Source organism: Mandrillus leucophaeus, unplaced genomic scaffold (genome assembly GCF_000951045.1).
Source record: "Mandrillus leucophaeus isolate KB7577 unplaced genomic scaffold, Mleu.le_1.0 Scaffold275, whole genome shotgun sequence".
Taxonomy (NCBI): Eukaryota; Metazoa; Chordata; class Mammalia; order Primates; family Cercopithecidae; genus Mandrillus; species Mandrillus leucophaeus.
This window is the reverse complement of record NW_012102865.1, coordinates 923,915-929,914: the sequence shown is the minus strand read 5'-3', so window position 1 is coordinate 929,914 and position 6,000 is coordinate 923,915.

The following is a 6,000-nucleotide window of genomic DNA, read 5'->3' as shown; positions in this document are numbered from 1 at the left end:
GAGAATGGCGTGAACCCGGGAGGCGGAGCTTGCAGTGAGCTGAGATCCGGCCACTGCACTCCAGCCTGGGCGACAGAGCAAGACTCCGTCTCAAAAGAAAAAAAAAAAAAAAAATTATTACAGACTTTTATAGTTGTATGCGTTTCCCTATCCTTGGTCAGAAATACAACATCTACCACCTATTACAATTGTTCCTAAGGGAAAAATCAATCTTTTTGACAATGAAATAAGTCATGACAATTTCCGTGAACATCCGCTGATGAAAAGCAAGAATAGCCTGTTATGTGCCCCCACCACATAGAATGGACCAGAGGGGGCAATATCCTAGGGTTTGCCTAGGATAAATCAGTCAGATTTTATGAGTCCTTGCGTAGATCTCTTTGCTCTGTCAGAACAAGCCACATGTTCCTAAGGGGATTTCATAGACCTCCAGGTGCTGTTGAGCAGCAGTTCTGCTTGTCCATAGACAGGAGGGTCAATATCTAAGATTATCTCTAGGAAGTATTTGACCTATTCTATGGTCAGTAGGCTGTCTGGGATGTATTAGGAGAGCTAGTTACAGGTGTCGCCAATTCTATGCTCACTTCTCATGTCTCTCTCTTTGTGGATGGACAAGGGATAAATGTGGGTAGGCTTACAAATGGAATCAAATGCCTAGTCTGGATGGTGGTGAGATATCTAAGAAGAAAATCAATTTTATTAGGAGTAAAATGTTCAAATACGAAGAACAAACTATACTGTATAAAGCTATTTTCCCAGAAGGCTGTGGTGTTTAAAGTGGTCTGCGACACCTGGATGTTTATTTTCTGGCCCACCGGTGTCCTGAAGCCACATCGTATGAATAAATTCAACATAAATATTATGTCTTAACCAATTAGATTTCACTGAAACTTTCCTTTCCACCTGATGCTAATTTCCATTCCTGCTCATCATATCAACCACTTAATGGAACCTGTCTATCAGTTTCTCCTCAGGAGTTGTAAATATCTGACAGTGGAAATTGATTGCTAAGTGAAATTACAAATTATGCAGAAGATGTGAGAGTTCATAAAGTTCATGAAACTGATTTTGGAGGACTGTTTTTATTTTATGGACAGAAACTGGCAGTGAAAAATTTAGCTGGCTTACTCTAGTTAACAACTGAGGAAAAGACAATTGCCTCGAAAGCAAATGCTAACTATCAAAAGATTAAGAGTGAATTTGGGGAAAAGTTACGAAGTTTCCATTTTTTTAAGATGATTCTCTTGATAATTATAAAAGTCACATGTGAAGTTAAAGCCCACTTGGGTCTTCAGAAAAAGTCTGTTGTTTTTTAGTAGCCATAAATGTTGAAAAAATATAATCTGGTGAGTTTATTCCCTTTCCTTTTGTGATCCAGATAACCTGCAGGAAACTTAATTACCAAATAACTCTCCCCTATGCAGAATCCGTTTTCAGCTTCTTCATTCAATAATGGAGAGGAGTCTTTCTTACAAAAATGAAGTAAGAACAAAACTTTTACTTTATAGCCTGAGGGGTTCACTCAACCACACTTCAAAACATAGAACAAGACTGAGAGGAGATAGCAGAATATCAGGGTAAAAGATGAACAAAAGGGAGATATATAGTTTGAGAACCATATTTAGTATGAGATTTATTTTAAAATTTCCAAAGCCTACAAAAAGTATTTCATAGTTCCATAGGAATAAATAATACAAACCACAGAAAATAAAGCCATAAAATCTTTTTCCTAGGTGGTAATATGTATATAATACAGTGATTTTAACAGGGTTTATCACAATCAGAAAGAAAGAAAATTTGGGAATTGAGATGTATGTTTTTTAAATAAGAGGAAAAAAATCCTGCTCTTTACAAACAGAAAAGAAAGTATTTTACTGGTAGGAGAGGAAAAATAATAAAATCCATTTGACCACATCTATTCACTCTCATCTTTTTCTCTAATAAAATAACAACTGTGCTGTTTTAAAGGTGGTAGATTTATATTAACATTTCCCTCCCACCTGAACACAAGCCTAAGCTGCAGGATTAACTCTTTATCTGATAAAGGACGGCCAGGCAGAGGCTAACACACACACACCTTCTTTGCAAGTTCAACCTATGTCTAAGAATTTCTAGTGTTTAAGTCAAGTCATGTATTTATGTTGATCTTAACTATATTTATAAAAATGGAGCAGAATTCTTCCTTTGATTCTATAATTCACTCTGAGTTCTGGGAGATTTATATAAAGGTCAGCTGTTGTAATTGTTCATTTATTCAAGAATGGAGTTTAACATTTTTATTGAGATCTTGGTATTCTTGATATATGAATGTTTATTTTCCTCTAAAGCCTTTAAACAGACTAGGAAATAGCACAGGGTTTAAGTAATATAATTTCAAAGCTGGAAGAGAACTTAGGGATGATTCGGTTTCTTCATTTTTATAAATATGAAAACGAAGGTCCGGAAAACTAGAGTTCAAACTCATGCTTACACAGCATTGCTGCAGGGTACAAAGAAAGACTGCAGGATTTGGAGGCACAGGCATCTGAATTCAAATCATTACTCCACCATTTAAAACTGTGGGATGGATATTGGGCAAATCATTTAACCCTAGAGGAAGATACTTTGATGTAGTTCATGAATTTACTCATGCGCTTCAGTTTATCCATCCATAAAATTGGGACAATCATCCTGGCTTTCAGGGTTACTGATAGAAATGTAGATAATGTATAAAAGTTTTTTAAATGTTAACCACAATCAATCAAGACCCTACCTCTAAAAATAAAATGAAATAGAATAAAATAGTATAAAATAAAACAAAATAAAAATAAACAAAATATTAACTACTATTTTAATTTACTAGAAGAAATTTCAGAAACCCTGTATCTCAGGGTTTTTTCTCTTTCTAACAAAGAATATAATGTCAATACTAGCTTTAAAAGTCGGATTCATATTTTTTAAATCCCTTTAGTAAAAAGCTCCTATTTCCTGGTACTATCCTCCAACAATGTCATAATTAGGCCAAGATTATTATATATATTTTTTACATTGAATGGGTCTTAGCAGTAGACTTAGAATAATCCAGAAAAAAAGAGGCAATTAATTCAGGAAGTGCTGTACACTATGGCTGTAGACTTGAGAGAAGGAGAGTTCGTTGACACATGAAAGGTTTCTACAGAAAATCCTCCAGTAAGGAAATCTGTTTATATTAGCGTCTCCAGTTTCTTTGGCAAAGGTAATACATCAGATCTATTAATACCTCCGAAGACTTGTGCTACTCGGTCAAGCCCCACCCCACAAATGGCTTATGAAAATGTGGCTAGAGGCATCAGTTTATTGAAACGATTAATCAAACATAGTGTCTTTAACTCGTTTTAAGTGTTAAGTAAAGAAAATATCAAGTCTATTCATTTATTTTTATTTTGAAAATTTCACACATGGGATGAGGAAGAGGGACAAGTGGGAAGAAACTGCTGAATGGGTACAAGGTTTTAACTTGGGGTGGTGGAAATGTTTAGGAGCTAGATAGGGGTGATGGTTCTACTGCATTGTGAATGCATGAAATGCTATTAAATTGTTACTTACAAATCATTTATTATGTAGATTTCACCTCAATAAATCTTTTTTTAATTTTTTACATACATAAAAGATTTCATTTCAAAATATTAAAAGCTAAATATTTCAAGTGGTATATGAGAAACCAACAAAAAGTTTCACAGAATTAAAACATACATTACCAACTCAGAGCAAGCTTTCTTAATGGTCTCTAAAATGTCTGTATTTGTAAAAATAAAAATCGATATTTCTTTTAAGCTCTGAAATTCCAGAAACTATATAATAAAGTCAATACTATAAAAAGAGGAATTTTCTACAGGTAGCTAGTATTTTACAGGCAGATTACAAACCATCACAAAACACATATTGACAGAGATTGACTGTGGCTGCTGTAACTTAATCTCAGCATTCTGGTGATCTCAAATCTCTGGAGTCTCACTTCATGGTTTATGATACAGTTACATCACAATCCCTCAATAGAATTACAGCTTTGTCACTAATCTCTCCCTATCAGTTATCCTGTAAGGAAGGAAGCTGGAAGGCACCACTAGAAAGAGGCAGTGGCATGAATGATTGCATTCAGTCTCTTTCCACAACAATATCTGTAAGTCTGGGAGTGATAAATGGCACCCAAGTTATAAATGAGCAACAAGGTCAGTAGCACCAAGCAGCCAAGAGTTCAAAGAAAAGTCACAATTCTGACGGGTTCAAGAAAAGGCCACATACTGCTGGCCTGTATCACTAGAGATAAATCCTCCAAGATGCCTTACTGCAATTACAAAACAGAATTAGAAAAGGCCGTTATTGAAGGGCTAAGATTTTTGTCCAGAAATCGAACAAAGAACATTGATTATCATAAAAGTCATTCTTTTCCCAGAAAAATCTTGTATTTAGCATTCTCTGACCAATCAAGAATCCTAGTGAAAAGTATCTTCAAGGTGTCAAATGATTCTTTGACACTGAAAGATGTGTAACTAAATAACACTGTTTTCTTTGTTCTTGATCTTTTCTTTTTGTTCTCTTAAATACATCTATAAAGAATCCAGAAGAGACACGGAGAGAAATGACCCTTCTAGAACTGTTTATGGCTGTGTCTTCCTTTCTTTAAGTATTTCCTTAGGTTAATTGCATAACATAAAAATGAGATCTTTTCTTATAAACCAAAATACACAAATCTTATTAGAATATAATGAATAAAAACCATTCACAGAGTGTTGTAATGAAATGTCATCTGAGAAATCCTTTTTTTTTTTTTTTTTTGCCATTTATGTAATGAAGATCCAGAAAACTTGAGGGTCTTTTGAAGGTCATGTCACTGGCAATTGGCAGATTAGAATTAATATCACTGGGCACCTAAAGGCTACTCTTACTTTCTTTCCACTAAATAGAAGTTCCCTCAACTAGGTAGCTGCTATCATCAGTCCTGTAACATCTAGGTCTCTCACTGAATGGGCCATAGTTCTCAATTTTGCATGCACTATGGATTTATAATTGATTTCAATATTCTTTTTTTTTTCTCATTTATTTGTTCATGAGGATCAAGACTGATTGGACCATACTGACAAATTTGCTAGCCAATTGTCATGCAAAACTGGGGAAGAGTACAAGAAGGGACCGTCATTACAATCTTCACCACTCCTCAGAAAAAGAAGCTTTATACAAAAGAACTCTTTAAGAGATTAAAAGAACAACTCTCAACTTTTAGTCTACTTCCTCACTAGGTGAGTCGCCATCCCCCTGCAACAATCCTGGAGCTTTTCCTCCTAACCTGTGAGTAGCCATGTTGGATAATAACATTAGGGTAACGATTTTCATGATGTTTTCCCATAAACATCACAGAACATGAAATGTCAAAAAAAAAATGCTCATGGCACACGGCAATGGAATTTTAAGAACCATTTTGTATACTTTTGCTTTTAAGATTCAAGATGATGTCACAAAATATTAATGATGGGACACCAACATGAGAATTAGATTAAGCAATGGAATAAAATTATCAGTGCTAATCAAAGGACACAAGAGTTCTTATTATCCCAACTGGCAGACAATCCAAGAATCACATGTCCAAAGACTATTTTTAATGTCATTATTTTGAGCATGTCTATTATTCTGGAAATAATTCAAACTAAATATTGAAATTTTACAATGAAGCTTTGAAGATTGATTTTCTCCATTGTGTCCTCTAACTGCCCTTTCGCCCCTTTCCAACTCACCTGGAGAACACCTCTCACACCACCATTGTGATCAGGCCCCAAGAATTTCTGCTGACTTGCTGACTCACAGCTCCTTTGCATATGTACAATAATGCTGCTTCAGAACTATCTCTTTTTTCACTATGCTAAACTTGAAAAAACATAGCCTGACTATTTCAATCAAACACATCATTAGGAAGCCAGATTATGAATGAGATTTTTTAATAGACAATGAAAAATGTGGGTGACGAATAAAACGCCACCCACATCCAAA